General features: G+C 35.3%; 1 long non-coding RNA gene across 1 annotated transcript; it reads right to left on the bottom strand.

Annotated features, from left to right (window-relative positions):
* Positions 1-6,410: 6,410 nt before the first annotated feature.
* On the bottom strand, positions 6,411-8,918 carry LOC145823497 (uncharacterized). Its single transcript, XR_014365777.1, has 2 exons — positions 8,710-8,918; positions 6,411-6,645 (listed from the first exon to the last, which is right to left on the bottom strand). It is a non-coding gene; the product is annotated as an uncharacterized LOC145823497 (long non-coding RNA).
* Between the last annotated feature and the right edge of the window lie 12,987 nt (positions 8,919-21,905).

The following is a 21,905-nucleotide window of genomic DNA, read 5'->3' as shown; positions in this document are numbered from 1 at the left end:
AAATTTTAGTGTAAATTATAAATTCATAATATAAAAAAATTATGTTAATTTTCTTAACTTTCTAGTTACTCATTTATTAATTTTAGTGCTGCTTGTTATGTTAATTTTAGTGTCATTACCACCTCTACCACCACTACACAATCATCACCACCGATAGAGATGGTCACAGGTCGGATTTTGGACGGGTTTATAGAAATCCGTGCCCGCCCCGTATCATATAAAGAGCGGGGCAAATCGGGAAGTAACGGAAGGGGTGGACGCTAGAAGGGAAGCAGGTTAATTTGGAAATTGAAAAATAAAAACATTAGTATATTACAAATAATAATACTTAATAAGAATTGTATTATATAAAAATGAATAAAAATTAATATTAAGTATAATTTAATGTCTTAAATTTATTATAATGAAAAATAAATAACTAATATATATTATATACATATAAATATATTTAATAAATATAATTGGGGTAGGGTTCTGGTGGAACGGGGCAGGGGAAGCAAAACCCGTCCTGTCCCACTTCTTAATCAAGACATGGAAAATTCGTGTGGGATGAGGCAAGGGATGTAGGTGCGGAGCAGGACAAAAGGATGTAGTACAGAGTAGGGTAGGGGAAAATGACCATCAAAAACCACCGCCATTAGTCTATTACCTCTGCCTTCATCTAGTCTATCCTACCTCACATAAGTAACACCACGACTATCTTCCCACTACACAACCATTATCGTCACTATCATCACCCACACTCCACCACATCACCACCATCACAATGTGCCCGTCAGACCATCATTACATATATAAAAATATAAGAAAAAAACTAAAAAGTTGATAAATTTGAAAATTTTGTTTTTTTAATCAAATAACTTGATTAAATTTCAATAAATAGATTTTTAATTTTTAAATTTTAATTATTCAATTTTTAATATTTAATTTTTCACATTTTATATTTTAGTTTTATCAAACATAATTCAAATCCCTTTTCCATAATTTATTTGAAATAGTTAAAAATTGATATGATATGATATGTTTGGATTTTCTTTTATTAGCTGGTCTCAAGGGGGCCACATAGGCAAAACTGCATTACTCTAAAGGATATCACCATATATAATGAAGGATATTTACAAGAGGGGAGGGCAATAATAGAAGTTAAAAATTTTGAAACAAAATTCATTTTAATAACACAATAGAATTCATTTTAAGAGAGTCATCTCAGTATATATTTTCTTAATTACATATAGAGTTTTACACAAAGTCAAACCCAATTTAAATTATACTAACTTTACCTATTTTATATGGACTCTATTTGACAAATATTTCTTTTCCATATATTTTTCATGGCAAATTAAGATAATTCACAAACCCAATACCAATTTTGCGTTTCACATTTTTCTTCTTAATTCTTTCAAAGGGATTAGGATTTTTTTTAATGCTAAATTACTTCCCTTTTTTCTTCTTCTTATTTTTCCATGCATTATTCTATACCCAATACTAATTCTATAGTATTCTATATTATGAATTTATTGTTTAAATTTTATAGTGATTCTATATATGAAATTATACTTCATTTCCTATATATTATTTTATATAATCACAATTCAGAGGAGGAAAAACCTTAATAAAAATGATACTCTCGAGAAACTTCTAAAATTTAGATTTACTACTTGAGTTACTTTTTCAATCGTTGAATGGTAAGTTTTTTTATGTTTTAACATCATATTATAGATGATTAATCACTTTTACACTAAGATACATCAATCGTTTGGATGTTTTCATTCTTTTTTCTTTTTGGGTTTAGAAATTGTTATGTGATTCTTTCTTAATTAGTCGTTGTTGAATTTCTTTTATATAATTGATATTTTAATTTAATTAAAAGTGTTTATTTTACAATCTTATAATTTAATATATATATATATATATATATAAATTCATTATATGATAATCCAACTACAAAATATTTATATTTAAGTGTTTTAATAAATTTTATATATTTTTTATTTCTGCATATTTTTATTTTCCAAATGAATATAAAGGAAAATTAAATAATTAGAATAACTTTTAATTTCATGTTACTAATTCTTCTTCTAATTTAACTATTATTTTTAATATCAAAATGAGTATTTATTTTACTATTTTATAATTTAATATATGTCATACAAAATTATTATATGATAATTATACTTTTATAATACGATAGAACTAAAAATATCAAAATAAACAAACAATTTAACTAAAATTAATATATATATATATATATAAGTATTCAAGTAACAATTTTATAGAACGGTAGCGTCAATATTATTAAAATAAATAATTAAAAGCCTACTTTAATTTTAATTTGAAATTAAAATTAAAATGATTATTTTATAATACACATTATACCATCAAATATTTTTAAAAAAATAACACGTATATTGTACGAATCAACTGCTTATAATGCTATTATAATAATTATATTTATGTATCACATTTTGTTTTTCAAATTGTATGTCATAGTAATGTTGATTATGCCTTTGTTACTAGGAAAAAGGCTATCGTACATGCCCCTAAAACAAAATATGTAGTATGTTCTTTTATAATCACATTACAAAAATGTGTAGTATGAATCATAAAATGGTATAATTTTTATTGTCAGAAAAAAAAAATTTACTTATTACAAAAAAAATGATAATAATAAAAATCACAATATAAATAATATAATGTTAAAAAGTGATTGTGGTGGCCGAGTAACTTGCTACGTAGGTTAGCCGAATATCTTAAAGAAGGAAATCAAGTTGTGTGCTATACGGCTCATAGTCCAGAGGGATAGAGGCCAAATAGACAGATCGGCCTTAGTAGCAGGTGTGAACCGGGCCGAATATGAAGATCTAGCCGAATATTACGATTGTTGATTAGATAAAAAGTGGGCCCAACCATCAACATCAAGGACGGCTATAAAAGAGAAGAGCATCAGCTAGAAAATGTATGTGAGAACAAGTTTAACTTGAGATATAAGTAACCAAGAGAGTATACACTGACTTATCCGTCGGAGTGCTAATTCCAACACCCCTGACCAGAGTGTTCATTCCTTTTCAGGTGACTAGCTGAGGATCACGAGTGTTCAACAGGATCCTAAGAGTATTTCCATATCACTTCTCTACAATTGGCGCCGTCTGTTGGAATACTCAAGTACATCCATGGCGGGCGTAACGGAAGATCCTCCGATAGTCGCTGATGAAACTACACCGAGAGACCTCACTCCAAGAAACATGCTGGGACCGGAGAATATCACCGCACGGCGAGCCTTGAACTTCGAATTAGTTGCCCAGACCTCACCCTCGACTTCAGCACATGAGATAATGCAAGCGATCATGGATCAGGCGAGGCAAAACGAACAGAGGTTGGAAAACATGATCGCTGACAACGAGCGCCTTCGATAGGATTTGGCCTTGGAAGTGGCAAAATCCCAACAAGCTGCACGCCAGGATCCAGGACGACCTTTGTGAAAGGATGGTTGACGACCTCGAGTTCGAAGACAAGATAGTGACAGTGATTCTGACTTATCATCTCCAGAACCCAAAAAGAAGGGACTAGTTGAAACCTCCAGTTCCTCCGAAGGGAGTCCCCGTGCACGGAATAAGCAAAGAAGAAATGGTTCAGATGACGAGGATCAACATGATCCCTTTGTGCGACGGATTGCAAGGGCAGTGCTACCTAAAAAGTTCAAAGCCCATCATTCACCATGTATGATGGAAAATCAGATCCCACCGATCACATCCGTCATTACAAACAGGCCATGACACTTCATGCAGATGACGAGGCCTTCATGTGTCGAATTTTTCTGAGTAGTTTTGGACCACTGGCTGTCAGATGGTATTAGAAATTGGAACCGGCATCAATCAAGAACTTCCACCAACTCCAAAAATCCTTCAGGGCTAGGTCCATCACCAATGAGGTCCAGCCGAAGCAAGCCAATTCTCTCTGGGCAATACAAATCCAACCAGGAGAAACCCTTCGTGCGTATTCGGCGCACTATTGGGAATGTTTTAATCTGGTAGATGACGCATGCAATGACTCTATGGCCATCACCGCCTTTAAAATGGGGTTGCATCCCAATAGTGCCCTCCGCAGCTCCTTGACCAGAAGGCCCCCCAAAACAATCTGGTCATTAATGAAGAAAGTTGAGGAATACTGCAAAGTGGAAGATGACGCCTTGCGGGTCAAAGCCGGGCACAAGGCCAACAAAACGGCTCCCTGTGAAATCGTTCAGCCGATAAACTCCGTACCATCATGGAGCCTTGAACCACGAAATCGAACTAAACGAGACAAATGACGAGATTCACGCTGATCAAATGACCAATGTCCACACCGGGCTAATGAACAACTTTAAGTGGATAGGCGGTGCATTTTCTCAGTGGATGTTGAGGTTTGTAAGAGTTTGGAAGTGACTTTCTTTTCCCCAACTAGGACAACCCTGTCTTTTGATAGTATTCCAATTACAGTCCCGGCGTTTCCGATCGCTTCCATCGCGTATTCGACCGAGTAAAGACGACCTTCTGGAGAGAAGATTGTTGTACGGCTGTCATAACTTTGAGACATCTAAAATTGAGGGAAATCTTGATAGATCAGTTAAGAGAAAAATAATGTAAATAATATTAAATTATAGATACACGAAATTTTGTAGCAATTGAGCAGAAACGAAAGGATGGAAGAACATTCATTTTAAAATGCTTTGAGAGCTGTCAGTACTTCAACATGTAGTGGTTGTAGAAGATACAACTGAATCATAACTGAATGTTCTTTGTATCTAAGGAACTCTACATTATTTTATTTATCGTAAATTACATTGGCACCCCTTGAGAATTTTGACAAATATAAGGATACCCCCAACTTATAATAACACCCCATGGCAGGATGATCTACTGATGGTCATCAACAGGAGTTCGGATTTTACTATTTTGCCCTCATGGTTAATTAAGTACATCACACCAACACCCCTAAGGTTTCTAGAAAATACAGGGGCCAAAAGTATAGTTTAGTTGCAAGTCAGTTGAATCTTTTTAGTTTAGTCCTAACTAAATATCGGATGACCAAAGCTTCTGACAGAAAGAGGTTAAGTAACCAATATGGAGTGACTATACCTTTAGTCACTGTCCAAAGATACCGAGATAAAGTAGTTATGAGTTCCTGGAAATGGTTACCATTTTATATGTGACTGAAATAATGGAAGGATTTAAAAGTAAAGTTTCCTATGTAAACAACAATACAAGTACTGTACTACGACTATTCAGCTTTCATGGAATTATACTACCATTGTCTGGACAGCAACATAGCTTACGCGAACAGACATGTCACAAATTAATAAGACAGAAAAGTCATTGTCTAATTTAAATACTCAGACCAGACACCACTATTTACAAACTCACAGAATGATGTGAAATTCAAATCACAAGGTCTGAATAACATGAGTAACAACTTCCAATCACTGTAACTTTCAAGCCTAGTCACCAGAATCACCTCCTGCATCATCAAAATTATATAAAACAAAGCAATTTTACAATGTTTTATTGTTTCCATTGGGCACGAAACAATTTATTAGTCATGAAAGTTACTGTAGGTACACACCTTAGTGTCATGTACCGACTCATTAGGGATGCGAGTTCTACACCAAGTACCTTGCAAGCGCATTAGTGTGTGAGCGGCAAGGTAGGTAGGGTAGATCCCTATCGCATCTCATGGGTTGGCCATTGGGCATAATTCACGGGGGATGCAATACCACTCGTGGAGCCAACTTCTCGGGAGGATGACAAGTGTCCAATTCGTGACATTAGGCTCCACCAAGTGGAATCACCATGTTATCACCATGTCGTCATCTCTTATGGACATGGTGCCATGTTTTAGTTTAGTGAGGTGCACATGGACCAATCATGAACCCCTACATGTTCCCTTTTGTGATCAAGCTATGCTAGATGAGGATATAGCATGCGTTGCCTTAAACTCAAGCCTAGGCAATTAAGGCTTAAGTGTGACACACCAATCAATTGGGTTAGTGTTTTGAAAAGAATGCCTAAGCACTCACTTTGGTGAGAAGCTAAGCAAGACAATGCCTCAAAAGGATTGAACCGAGGCAACATGGCGATGGGAGGTGGAGGCACTCGTTCCTGGCTTAAGCGTGAGACACCCTAGAGACTGTGGTTGTTTTTTTGGGTTAACTACACGAATAACCCCTCAACTACTATTGAATATCATTTTACCCTCTCCACTTCAAAAACATAGATTAGACCCCTTAACTATAAAAATTAAAATAATAATAATAAAATAAATAAATAAATACATAAAAACCATAAAAATGCTCCTTCTAGATGGGGAAAAGTGACAAATTTCCTGTAACACCCCCAAAATAATACAATAATGATAACTTATATGTGGAACAAAAATGAGAAACAGCATACTTTCATATATCAGAGGTCACTGTTTAACAACCAGTCAAATGCCATGTAGGCTCACATCTTTCCAAGTCATCGCTTGGTTACATAAATTGAGTCTCGCTCATACATCTTAAGCCCTCGGCTTTACAAATAACAAACATACACACATAAGGCATAAATAAGAAGCCCTTGCTTCTGAAAGTCCATCCATGCTATTGCCTTGGAAGAAACATCTCACCTGCACCTGAAAATGATATTCCCATATTGGGTGAGCCAACATCCCAGTAGAAATAATCTAACACAATTTATGAGGTTAGCAAAGGTATAAATACCACGTACATAAACAATACCGATCTTAAAACATCCACAAGACCTGCATATCCATATGCCACTAAGACCAACCTTATTCCATTTTCCTTTAATTTCATTTCCAGTTCATATATGCTACTCAATTCATGAGTTAAATTCGTTATCTTTCAACAATCAAAATAAGACTACAACTCAATGATTTTTCAATTATGCAAAACTCACATAAACACTTCAAACTTGCCATTTTACAGATATTTCGTCCGAAGGAATCGACACCCATTTCTATATAAAATTTCGGGTCTTTCACCTAGAACACTCCGGCCAACTTGCTTTAAATGGAGTCTATCCCCTTTCTCCTCCCAAACAAATATACATATGTAATGTATTTATAAACATAATCACATATGGAGTACATCCTCTTTCTCCTCCCAATAAACATACATATACAATGTATCTATAACATGGTCATATTCAATGACATCAACAATGGATTAGCATTAAATCGTCTAATCTTCATGTAATTCTACAACAATCATAGCTATCCTCCACCGGTAGCCCAATGCAATTATTTCTAAAGAGATGTTCAATATCAAAATAAACAGTTTATTGAAAACTTCCATAGGTGAGATAATGCATATCCAATATCACCATATATAATCACAACCTTTCAATTTCACGTTTTCAATATTAATCCCAATTATTTATGCAAAATAATAATTTAATCAAAATTAGGGCAGAATCCCCCTTTCACCAAATATCAACCCAAACACCAAAATCAACTATTTTGGCACAACATGATCTTATATTCAAGCCTCATACTCGTTTACCTCATATTCACCAAAACCCCTCTTTTCATTTCATACCCAAATCCTAGATTTGTCCAAACCACAACCAAATCTCATCATCTATACACAATAGCAAATAACTAAGCTAAAAATCATATTAGAGTGTAGAAAATCCCTACCTCAAGTTTTGAAGAGAATCTGAGATGAAACTCCAAAATCTACGGTGTCAAAACTCGATCTCCACCGCACACAATGAAGCCCTCGAGGTGATAACCAACTTTGGTAAAGAACTTAGGCCTAAATCCCAATGGATTTGGAGAAATCAAAGAGAAAAGATGACTTCTAGAGAGAGAAGCTCTAGACCTGGAAATTTGGAGAGTTTTAGAGAGAGAGAGGGATGCAAAAAGTGATCTGAAACCCTAATTTACGGACTGATATAACAAGGTCACTCGAGCGTGAAATATACTTCCCCGTAAGCAATTTCGAATGCATTTTGGAGACAGAGGATCCTTGTTGCCTAAACTTTACAAATCACTTAAATGTGTAAAAAACAAAGAGGGATAAACACAATTCCCATAAAGTAATTGTCATAATATTTGTAAAAGAATAAACAAAAGGTTTATTGGGTATTTTGCTCCAGTTTAATGGAATCTACTACCATATATATATATATACAAGACCGCATTTACCTATCTTCGGTGCAGTTGATTTTCACTATTACATTTTGGGTTTTTAGACTAAAAAAAGCCACTAAAAAAAGTCATTCCAAACCATAATTAACATTTTTTCACCTTATAAAAAGCAAAAAAAAAAAAAAAAAATCCCCAAAAAACCACTAAAAAAGGCCACATCCCAAACGACCCTTTTATACCATCATGTCAAAAATCTATGCCACAGACCCCATCAAATTTAATTGTAATTGTATACCTATTAGCTATCTTACAAGAAATTCAGTATTAATGCACACACCAAAACTTAGGATAATCAACAATTCATTGCTAAAGAAACATAAAACTATCATAATCAGCATAATTGCAGCAAAAAAATCACTATTGTAACACAGAAATTCAGCAACAGATCAAAGCATTTAACACAACACAAGTGCAAAATAAACCCATATGTAGAATTTTTTTTTTTTTTTAAAAAAGAAGGCCTGGTTACAAGAGAAGAGAGCAAAGAGAGATACAGAAAATGAGGAAAATGAGAAGAATGACCTGGGAAGGGTAGCTGGAGATCGAACCTGGGCACAACCACACACCAGAGAGAGAGAGAGAAGGAATGAGCCCTACTTGACTTCTTCTTTGGTTTTATTTTTTTTAAGAAATTTTTTTGATGGGGAGGTATTTTTAATTTTCCAAACTATAAGGGGCAATTCGTATTTTAAGTAAACCTCAGGGGTATATTTATAATTTACCCTTTCTAAGTAAACTCCCTAGATTTATTCGTAAATATTTTCCTTTTTAAATTTATATATAAAAAATTTATGAAAAAATTGAAAAAAAATCACTAAAAAAAATTCAATACGGTTGTTTATTTATTTAGTGATACAAAAAAAAAAAAAAATCATTGAGCTGAAAGAATGAACAACAAATGAAGAAAGTAAATTTTACATAAGCCTTGGGCCTAGCTCAACTTGGCTGAATTTAATGATGGGTCTGGCCCAATCAAGTGCATCAAGAAATTTTCTTAGCCTGTGTTTGATGAAAGGATTTGACGAGAAAAATAAAAATAAAAAATAAAAAAAAAGAAAAAGAAAAAGAAAATAGAAACAAAATGAGAAAGAATTGATAAAATTCGAATTTTAAGTTATATTGAATTGAGTTAAAAAATGAAAAAAACAAAACAAAAGCCTTAAAGACAAAAATGGGATTGCATTTCCCTCACATTTTGTTTTCCATGTATTTTCCATTATAACTAATGAAAAAGTGGAATTACATTTCTGTCATCAAACCATCTAACTAAACACATGCTTAGAGTCTAAACCTTAGGTGATTGTTAAACGATTGGGCCTCTGGTCCATGACCAATAGTTTTGGATCTAACAAGGGCTTTAAAAATAAAAGGCTAGTTGGATGTGAATTATTGGGGGATTCTATTTACATCCAAAAAATTATTAAGTGCTTCCAATTTTTAAGGACACCTTATTTAATTATTTAAAATTTTATTTCACTCTCATTATACCCTATTATTTTTCCCAAATTACCCTTAAGGTAAACCCAAATAATAAATAATAAACAGACTAAATTATTTCAAATCTTTTCAATACAGAAAATAATTCTCAAATACAGAAAAGAAAAAAAAAATCAAACTTATAAGCACATAAACATTATAAATATAGAAAAAACCAAACTTTTACATAAGCATTATAAAACTTTTCAATACAAAAAAAAAAAAAACTTTTACATTATATCATATCCACGAGAATGCTTGTGGAAAAGTAAAAACCAAACTTATAAGCACATAAGCATCAGGCACTAACAAGAAATGCTAGTTTTCAAACAATATACTATTTAAATGACAAAATAAGAACAACTCTAATAATATGTTATTATTAATTTAATTACTGAGCCCTTTAATTTTTGTCAAAAAAACATATATAAAATAATTGATAGTGCTCTACAAAAATTGTGAAACCCCTTTATATGAATACTTATCTCCTTTTTGATGTGCTTCAAAAAATTATTTTGATTATTACTCTCATCCATTATTTGATTTTGTTCAAACTTTCTTCTATGGTTTAGGATTTCAAAATAATAAAAAACAATGATGTTGATGTTGATGATGATGGTGCGTTTTGGTAGGGTGGATTGGAGTTTTGGAGGGAGGAAGAAGAAGAAGAAGAAGAAGAAGAAGAAGAAGAAGAAGAAATAACTTTGATCTATTAGGGAAGAAGATACAGAGATTTGAATAAGAATAACTGATTAGGGTGTACCATGAGAAAATATATATATATTGAGATTTAATATGTGTTGTCCTTATTAGTAAATTCATATCAGGATATGAATTAAAATTTATGAATTTAAATTAGGCATACTGAGACATATTTTGGGTTCAAATAAAATCTCCCGAATTGTTGGTCTAAATGGGCCTTACGGATAATTGGGCTAAAAGGTTCAGTGAGAGTGGCCCAAACTAGAGAGCCGTATCCTCACAATCTGCGGTGGCCCACAATGGTTGAAGGACATTTATGCCCATATTTTTGATTTATCTATAATTAAAATTTTAAAATAAAGACTTTACAAGAAAATTTTAATGTGTGATTGATTAATTTGCTACAGTACTGCCCCAATTATTTTTTGTGCACATTAGGTTCTTGTTCTAATAAGTTTTATTTATTTTTAAATTTTGTTTGAATTACAAATTTGGATGGCGATTTAAAATGGAAAGAAAAAAGTTAAGAGATGTAAATAAAACATAAGTTTTTTTTTTTTTGGTTTGTGTGTCTATTTTCCTTTATATTTCCAAATTTATGATCCAAACATAATGTTACCTTATTTTGTGTGTCAATTTCTGACCACACTGCCAAACAGGTACTCAGCTAGAGAATACCGGCAAAATAGATTAAGTCCGAACAACTTGCCACAGAAAGATAAGATTCCGGCGGTGGTTCGTCCACCCGGGGCACTCCGACGATCAAGTCAGTTATCTCTCAAAGATAGCAAAAGTGCTTAACTCACTATTCAGAATACAAAAAGCGTACCTTAGACCCACGAGGGTGCCTCTCTTTTATAGTCAACACTGACCTAATCCCAATAGAAGCCTGGCTTCAATGGACTTTGGCTCAATGCTAATCCTGGACTCCCGGTTAGATTGGGATAAACTCTCTAAGAGTCTTATTTTTATCCAAACCGATGTCCTCTCTTATTCAAAAACTCTCGTCCCTTATCCGCTTATCTTGGATTCCGGTATCCTTGCAGATAACCTCGGCCTATCCGAGATTATCTCGGCGTAATGACCAGAATACGTGGCACCCCGGTTGGCACTTCGGTGCCACTTCCACCACGTGTTGTCATTAAAAAATTATGTCCCCACAACTGTCCCTAGGTTCTATTACCTCGGCATCCTGAGGTGATGGAACCTACATCGTTTCTCCCATTTAGCACATTGGCTAATCTCGTTTTGTCCTTCATTACCATGGTCATCATTCGTCGGCTAAAACAATCAAGACTTGGTCTGTTTTCATCAATGCTTCAGAACCAATAACCAAGTTTGTCTAAGTTTCTCAGCCGAGATCGTCCCCCTAGCCGAGGTCCTGCTCCATTAAATCAAGAACTCCAAGAGTTTTAACACGCGTATGAGCTGTCACGCACAGTATTTCAACCGTTTTTGCCACGCGTTTTTCCCCTATTAAGCCGTGCCTCACACGCGCCATCAAGTCGCATTGCATCTGCGTGCCCCGTCTGACAAGCACGTCATCCTAGGCACACTAATTACCATTTTGCCGCCATTCTACGTGTTTGATCAAAATCATCCCTCTCTCTTCGTCATTTCACTTTTGCATCTTCGTTTTCGTTCAAAACTCTCTCTCTACTCCCAAATCCTCCATTGCTGATTCCGTGAAGCTTTTCTGCAACCACTTTCACTCTCCCCTTCCAGCAAGGCTTTTGCTGCACTTCTTTGCTTACTGCCACCGTTTGACACCGGCGTACTTCACACTGGCCTTTTTTTCTTGGTAAGCGACTGTTCCTTCTTACTTCAATTTCTTGTTTTGCTTCAAACTGCTGTGATTGTACATTGCCATGGTGTTTTTATTCATGCTCTTAATTTGTTACTTCTTTGTTGATTTCCACCATTTGCACAATCTGTTGCGGGCATACACACACACACATACTGTTCATTTTGCCACTGTTCTTGGTCTTGCTTACTTGCACAAATTTTACCCAGTGTTCTTTGAATTCTTGTTCGTCTTCTTGAGTCTGAATCATGTTCTTGTTTCTGTATTCTGTTTCTTTTTCTGGATTCTTGCCCTCAATCCTTGTTTCTATAGCCTTAGGTTTGGGACTTGTTCTAGGACTTACAAACTTTAGAAAAAATTAAAACAAAACTCCCTTTAGATCTTCAAAAACTTGTAGTGACCCAGAATTTTTTTTGAAAATAGCTAGTGCATAATTTAATTGAGCAAATTTTCGAATTTGAGTGTTGTGTAAATTCTGTGCAAAAACAGTTTGGTTTCGTATTTTTTAAAAATAGTTACCGATCTCCAAAAGTTATGAAATTTTTATATGTCGTTCCCATATGAGTCTAGCACATTGGATAAAAATTTTAGAATTAAATGATGAGTATTTATTTTATGAAAATTCACGGACTGATTGGTGTTCAGTTTAATTTATAGCAGAATTTGAAATTTGAGCTTTGGGTATTCGGACCAGGATTTGAGATAAATTTGTTGGGATTATTTTGGTATATAATTGGACCATGTTTGACTTATAGGTGAGACCCATGATTTAGATTTAATTTACTTTGAGTTTGTTTAATGACTCATGTTTAACTATTTGGTTCTTTTAATTAGGTGATTAATAGTAACCACCTTAGGCGTTGTTATTATTTATTATATAGGATTATAATAAATATTTGATAGTTGATTTTATGGTGTGTACCATATGGCGAAAAATTATATATTTTTATAAACAATGAAAATATGTATATTTCGTAGTGATCAAAATATTATATTTGTGGTGAGAAAAATTATATCATTTTATAATTTATATTATAAAATTTTGAGATATTATTACAAAAATTATATTTTTTTGAAAAGAATCAAGCTTTGGGAGACACACCCATATGGGTGGCCCCATTTTTGTCTTGCTATCATTTCCCCTCGTTTTTTTTTTTCTTTCTTCATTTTCCTATTGGCTTTTGATGAGCAGAGAGCTCATCTCTCTCTTTCTTTCAAACGTCTCTCTCTCTCTCTCTCTCTCTCTCTCTCTCTCTCTCTCTCTCTCTCTCTCTCTCTCTCTCTCTCTCTATTTTCCATAGTTACTCAAGCTTTGAGCTTAGAGTGGGAGTCTTTAGAGTGATATTTTGTAAACGTGTTGTAAATGAAAGTCGGAGAGCTCATCGTGATCTTCACAATGGTAGTCTCGGATTCATGATCGGGCAAGATTTGCCTTCCAGATTTGCTTTTCTTCATTATTTGAGGTAGGGACTCTCTTCATATTTTTACATTAAAGCTATGTTAGGGTTATATTTGAGAAAATATATCATTATAAGAGGTATTGCGTATAGATATATTTTTAGATTTTTGTTTGGCAATTTTTGGAAGAAAAATTATGTTGAAATGTTAAGAATATTGATATTTTGAGACTGATTTTGGGAAAATTATTTTGTGTTGTTAATTTTGTAAAAGAAATCCGAAAATAGAATTTAATAGTTGTATGGATTATATTTACATCATATTATGGTTAGATAATTTATTTTGAGAAATTAATGTTGAAATATTTATCTCATCCTTGAGTTTTGAAATTTATTTTCGAGAAAAAAAAATTGATATTGAGGAATATTGTGTAAATTGTTAAGTAGAGATTTTTCCTACAGTTCTTTATGCACTTTTGCTTGATTATATGGAGTTTAGAGTTGAATAATTTAATTAGAATTTTTGAAAAATTTGTGTTTTATTTTCTTAAAAGAGAAATTTTGAGAAAAATAAAAAGTTGATACTTAAATTGCAAAAGTGTAAACTTGGAATATGTTTGTAAGGTTATGAAAGAGTTATGTTTTAAATTTGAACAAAAACGGATTTCGATTCGATTGGTTTTGAAATTTTTACCGGTTTGTGGCCAAAAGAGCATTTATAAAGAAAACAAATGAATTACGTTTAACTTTTGGGGTTTTCGATCAAAATAAGATGTCATAATTGAATAATGCTTGGAGAATGAGTTTGGAAAAAAAATGATGTTTTCTTGGGCATTAACGGTATTATTTTACTTAATGTATTTGTTGGAATAAAACTGACACGGTTAGAAATGGACCTTGAGAGGTTACCGGACGTGATTGTGATATGAAAACTAGTGTAGTTGTTCATATTTGATAAAATGTGGAATATGATTTGTTTCTAAATGTTGGGAATCATGGGAGATTCCAAGTTATAGTTATATGTTGGATTGTATGTCCATGTTGTTATCTTTTAATTAATATGTTAGAGATAACTATTTTGGCTATCGGTGAAAATTTACCATGTTGCATTTAAATGAGGGATTTCTTGGAAGGATGAGAAATGATAGAACTTTGGAAGTTTGATATATAATATGTTATAAATTTGTTTTGAAATGACTAAATTGAGAATGTTGATTAACATGTGGAGACTATATGAATATGGATATGGCTGTATTATCTCTTGGAATTGTATTAGAAATTATATTGAAATGAGAAATGAGAATTTTGATCAAAATGGTAATATTTAATAAGTATGGATTTTCTACACTCTAATATGGTTTTTAACTTAGTTATTTGCTATTGTGTATAGATGATGAGATTTGGTTGTGGTTTGGACAAATCTAAGATTTGGGTGTAAAATGAAAAGAGGGGTTTTTGATGTATAAGAGATAAATGAGTGTGAGGTTTGAATATAAGATCTTGGCTTACCAAAATAGTTGATTTTGGGTGTTTGGGTCAATAATGGAAAAATGGGGATTTTTTTCCCTAATTTTATAAAATGATTATTTTGTATAAATAATTGGAATTAACATTGAATATGTTAAATTGAATGGTTATTGATATAGATAGTGATATTGGATATGTATTATCTCACCTACGGAAGTTTTGAATAAACTATTTATTCCAATATTGAACATCTCTTGGAAATAAATGTATTGGGCTATCGGTGAAGGATAGTTATGATTATTGTAGAAATTGTATGAGGATTAGGCAATATAATGCTAATCTATAGTTGGTTGTCATTAAATATGACCATGTTATAAATACATTGCATATGTATGTTTATTGGGAGGAGAAAAGAGATGTACTCCATATATGATCAAGTTATAAATACATTGTATATGTATGTTTATTTGGGAGGAGAAAGGGGATGCACTCCATATATGATTATATTTATAAATACATTGCATATGTATATTTATTTGAGAGAAGAGAGGGGATGGACTCCATTTAAAGCAAGTTGGTCGGAGTGTCTTAGGTGAAAGACCCGAAAATCTATATATAAATGGGTGCCGGTTCCTTCGGACGAAATATCCGTAAAATGGCAAAGTTTGAAGTGTTTATGTGTGTTGTGCATAATTAGAAAACCATTGAGTTGTAGTCTCATTTTGGTTGTTGAAAGATAATGAATTTAACTCATGAATTGAGTAGCATATATGAACTGGATATGAGTTGAAGGAAAATGGAATAAGATTGGTCTTAGTGGCATATGAATATGCAGGCCTTGGATATAAGAGATTATGTAATAAAATCATATGGTTTTGACATGATATGATTTCACGTATATGTATAAGTATCTTTGTCCTTGCATATCTTTTAATATTTTAATATTAGATTGTTCGGTGGCTTTTGCTCACCCCCTGCCTGTACATGTGTACAGGGAATGTTTTTCGGATTTGAAGATCAAACAATGAGTTTTACCATTTCATAAGCATAATGTAGTGAGGGATTGTACTACTTCATTTGTTGTTTGGCCGAGTGCTAGGCAATAGCGTGGATGGAATTTCTGGAAGCAAGAGCTTCTTAATTATGTTTGTTGTGTGTATGTTGGTATTTGTAAAGCCAAGGGCTTAAGATGTAATGAGCGAGACTCAATTTATGTAACCAAGCAATGACTTGGAAAGATGTAAGCCTACATGGCATTTAACTGGTTGTTAAAAGTAGACTCTGATGTATGAAAGTATGTTATTTCTCATACTTATTCCGCATATGAGTTATCTTTATTGTATTATTTTGGGGGAGTGACAAAACCCTTGCCCCAGCATTCATTTGGGTTTTGCTGAGGTCTTGTAAATCCTAATAAACCACTTCCTTTTACAATCCAATACTTTCCCCTTAAGCCGACGTCATGGGTGTGTGGAGGCGGAAGGTAGACACCCCACTTAAGCTAGAATATTTTAGGCAGGAGTTCGCCATCCCTGCTGATGCTCACCTTAGATTGGCTGGGGAGGAGGACTCCATCATACCCAGCCTTTTCCAGTCGTAGCCTTTGTAGAGTGTGGACTTAGGCTCCCTCTCGATATTCTCTTCCGAGAAGTCTTTCACTATTATAAACTTAACCCAATGTAATTAGCCATTAACTCTTACAGAGTCATCAATGGTATTATAGCCTTAGCTAGCCGAGAAAATGCTAGGGTAACTCTAGCTGACATCCAGTACTGCTATACCATGTGTGGCCTTAAGTCAGAAAAATGCTACATTTATTACCTTAAGCCGAGGTCTACGGAATACAAACTCATCGCCGACCTCCCTGATTCTAACAAGGGCGCTGGGGACGATTATTTCACCGTCTCGGGCAACTGGGAGTTCCTTCCAGATGACGACCTTCACCTCTACCCTCTTAGCCATACACTGTTCAGAAAGGGAGATGGTAAGAGACAAATGTTTACTTTTACTTGCTTCTCATGTCTTTAATACTTTGTTCCTTCTAAATATTCTGATGTCTGTATGTTTTATTCTGCAGTTTTTCCTCAGCCTCCAAAGGACTTTCGCAAAAACTTCTATCCCAGCAAGGATTTAAAGAAGCTACTTAACTTGCCTATCAATCAACGCAAGGCTCCTCTGCTTCTGAACTACATCTTGACTGTCACGACCCAAACCCACCCCCATAGGTTTAGCGTCTGTAACAACCCTCGTCACTATTTACTGAATAACCACTGATTACCGTTAAACTGAAACTGATTATGACTGATAAGTGAACTGAATAAACTACTGAACTGACTGACTGAAATCTGAAACTGATTGATTAACTGTGTCTGTTTAAATGCATTTTCTATCTGTTGATTGTTAATTGATCTGTTCGTGTTTTTATGGTTAAATTGCGAATTGAAGGCCTTATCGGCGGCCGAATCTGAAATTGATTGATGTTCTGTGTTAGTTAGAATTTGTAGGATTTTATGGCATATTTATCTGAAAACTGGTTAGGTATGATTAAATTAGATTAAATATTGACATTGCATAGTTGGCTTTATTTCCATTTTTGCCATCCTTAGTGGCCACTACCTCAACATGGTGAGCCTTATTACACTTAGACACACATTGTTCAGCCACATTTGAGAAGCCAACCGACCAAGATAGAGAGTGAGAGAGAGTTGAGTTGTTCTTGAGAGTTTTGGCTTGAATCTTGAAGAATTAAAAGCTTAAGTGCATAATTGAGCCTCTAGACTTGTAATTGAGGAACCTAGGTATGAATTCCATCCTCCTTATTGTGTATTTAAGTTCTTTCTAGCATGGATCATGGTAGAATAAAGAGTTAAGTCATGAATTGGTTCAAAAGTGTTGAATTGAAGCTTAATCATTGCTTGCATGGCATACTCTTGCATTTTAGAGCTTGTTCTTCATGAATTTGCCACATGCATGTCCATGTTTTGGTCATAAACCATGTTTTCATCTTGTTTTTGTAAGAGTTAGCTCATTTGAGCTTGTATTTAAAGCTTTGAAATGATTTAAATTCATGCATGTTTGCATGTTCTCCATATTCATGAAAAATTGGTTTGAATTGAGTTGTTTGAAACACCCTTGGGCTTTGATTTTACAAATTGAGCTTTGAATCATGTTAAAGTAGGAGTTTTGATGTGTTTTCTGAAAAATTGGCCCAAGAGGATCGAATTTATGGTTTAAAAACTTGGTTTTGAGCTTGAGGTTCAAATCTGGAATTTCCAGAATTTGGACTCACGCTTGAGCGGGGTGACTGGCGCTCGAGCGTGGAAATCGTGCTCCCAGCATTTTGTTCTGTTTTGAAGTCCGCTCAGCAGAAGAATTGACGCTCGAGCGGGACATTGTGTCTCATGCTCGAGCGGGTGTCAAGCGCCCAATCGAGCGTGATTTTCACCTATCCAGCACTTTTTACTGTCTTGCAAAACGCTCGAGCGGAAACCTTTGTCTGCATGTCCGCTCGAGCAGAGTAACATACGCTGTGACCCCTGTTTTCTGAAAATTCTGAAAATGTTTTTAAAGTGCATCTTTGCATCCTCATCTCATCCTAGGCATTATTAGGCCTAGTTTAAGGCATCTTAATGAGGATATAGATGCAGAACCACACCGAGGCAAATTAGGAATTAAGTTATTATCTTTCCCAACTGTGTAGCTTAGTGTGTGTTCAATCTGTAACTGTGTAGGGTTGGCGACTGGGGACGCGCTGTAGCTTACTGTAGCCCAGAACTCTGTGAGTAACAATTGTGTAAAGATATGTTCAAAATGATTATCTTCTAAACAACTGAACTGTACTGCTTTCTGAACTGATTACTGTTAACTGAATGAATGTATGTCCTATATTCTGAACTGTATTGTGACATCCTTAGCAACTACTGTTTACTGTTACTGCTACAGAGATCTCTATCGGTTCCCTTGTTGGAACCACTACTGTTACTGATTGATGGCCATCATTTACTGTTCGGTCTTTTAAGACCAACTGTTTACTGTACTGTTATGCTAATGGATGTACCACATATGGCTGAATGACTGATATACTGGATTAACGAACTGTTTTCAATACTGTAAGGACATTCATTCTTAACCCCTTTACGCATTATGTTATTCACTGGGCTTTAGCTCACTGCTCATATATATATGTAGGTGTACAGGCACTAGATCACAGCTAGAAACGTCAGGGTAAACTCCAGTTTTGTCGAGCCAACCTATGTGCCTCAATGCGAGGTTTCGAGCCTGTCAAGCTACGGCTTAGGGGTGTTTTTAATTTCCCCGTCTGTCTCTGTATCTGTTTTGTACGACTGTATAGACTGTTACGGTACTGTTTAATAGGGATTAGGTCCCTGAACCGAATGATTGTATATATGTACATACTGTTTTGTCTGACTGTATATATTTGAATGAAAAGTCTTTTTGCATACAGACTGCCACAGCTCATTGGACATTGTTTATTTACTGTATTGGCTTCCGCCAGCCCCTTGTAGACGTCCCTGAACGCCCCGGGAGAGGAACGAGTCCCCCCCGTTCCGTTCGATATTGGGCTCACTACAGTTCAGGACTCTCAAATTGTCACGGTTCTAAGTCTGAACCAAAGAGTCCAAATCTGGCAAATCGTTTTGAGAAAACAAATTTTTTTTGAAAGAAGTGCCAAACATGGACTGCTTTGCCAAATACAGAGTCGCCACCTAAATGTTTTATTTTGGGAAAATTTAGGAAACCCTGACTCGTTTGCCTAAGGCCACGTGTCCGTCATCACCAAAGTTGCCTCGGCTCGGGAACTTGGGTACGATTGGGGAAGGTCACTTCGTGAGCACCCCCGCTCGCTCGATCAAAGATTGGCCTCTACTAACCATGATATCTATTTTTGAAAACATTATGTGTTCTTATTCCGGTTATTAGCCTAGATTTACTATGTGATGCGCACAGCATATAAGTATAGACTGGATCGCTTGAATTGGAACAAAACATTTCATGTTTGTTTGTTTGAAAATGGTTTAATGGTGCTACCCGCAAGTAGGCTAGGACGTGGATTTGCCACCCTCAGGTGGGCTTAGAAAAACATGATTTTGCCACTATCTAGTGGGCTTAAAACACACATTTGATGAATTGTTCCAATTCAAATAACCCGACCTTCACCCACAGGCATTCAGGCAGTTATATCACATAAGCATATAGCCTCATGGTAAGCATGCTATTCATGGCAGTCACTCACACGCATGCAAGGATGCTAAAGCATAAAACTTACCGAGTACTCCAAGCCAAAACAGAAACTAATTAGAAATCCATGCATGATCCTAATTATACAGAAATGCCTAATACAACACATGCAAAATGCAACTATAGCAGGCTCGGCTATTCTAAACATGGCATATGAGGTGCAACAGCTAACAAGTATTCAATCTTGGAATTGAAATACAAATGCAGTTAGTATGATGCGTCGAGCCCGGTGCATGTAAAACAGATGAATGAATGCAACATGCTATCATACTGTATGCTAATTGAAATATGCCCTAATCTAACCATCATAAGTTGGTAAATAAAAGGGGGAAAGACGTGGGGTTGGAAGACATACATCACACTCACGCACGCTTATTACAACATTGCCCTCGCGCAGAGGGTCCGAAAGAATAATACAGTCCCAAATGAATATTACAGTCCAAATAATTACAAAATCCTAATTAATTAACAAATTTAACTAAGAAAGTTGTAAACTAGCATGCAAGCTAGGGACTGCCTCGACTCTGCTTCGGAGGATGAATGATGCATGTCCGGGTTGCTTTGGCGCAGAATTCCACTGCGATGCCCTAATTAGCCTCTGTTTCGCAATAACTTTTTGGAAAGCGCGCCAAGCCCCGGAAGACTGCTGATTCTTGATTTGCTGCAACAGAGAGCAGGAAAGGGGCATGGCAATGTATTTTCACAAATGTATGCATGCCTCGATCCTCGTGCCACCAATCACGCATATCGATGCATGATGGCCGAGGAGTCGAATTGCACGACTCAATATGAGATGAATGCACATATAAACACAACAAAACCTAAACTCCATCATGGATAATCCGGAGTGTCGGTGACTGGGGAATTGAGACACGTTCCGTCACTCGGAGTACGAAACGTACCTCGTTTCCCGTGCTCGGGCTAACTCCTATCTCAAACACAATGCAATATGCATGACATGCGTGAAATGCAACTAAGATACAACCTAACATGCACAATGCTATGAAATGGCATACACGATGCACGAGATAACATGGCATACACAATGCGCTAACATACAACCTAGCATACACAATGCTATGAAATGAAATGGCATACACAATGCGCAATGGACTTACACCAACATAAGTGGACCACAGCCACACTCACATAAGAGGCCATGAGATGAAAAATGAGACACTCAAAATGCGTGCACACATGCACGCAAACCGAGGACCGATCCTAAGGCACAAATGCCACTCTACCAAAGCATGGAATATGGCATACTAGCATGCAATTTTCAGAGGCAATAAGTGATGCAAGACAGCCCCAAAAGATGGCAAAATGACACCCGATGCATGAAATGAGACCCGAAATGCAAAACTAGGCATACGCAATGACCTATAGCTATACAAAGCATGCATTATTTGAACATGGAATGTAAAGACAGAGTCAAGACAGCCCAAAAATAAGCACATTTACAATTCTAAGCAAGGTCAAATAGCGAATGCAAATGGGGCTAAACTAGCATGCAAAAATAGCCCCGAAAGCAAGCTAATGAAGCAAGTGACAGCCACTGACCCCAAACAGAGAAGGGCCCTCCTACAATGTCTAAGAAGGGCCCAAAATATGGT

Source organism: Camellia sinensis, chromosome 4 (genome assembly GCF_055761805.1).
Source record: "Camellia sinensis isolate YWXY chromosome 4, ASM5576180v1, whole genome shotgun sequence".
In the NCBI taxonomy this organism is placed as follows: domain Eukaryota; kingdom Viridiplantae; phylum Streptophyta; class Magnoliopsida; order Ericales; family Theaceae; genus Camellia; species Camellia sinensis.
This window is presented reverse-complemented; position numbering and strand designations above follow the sequence as displayed.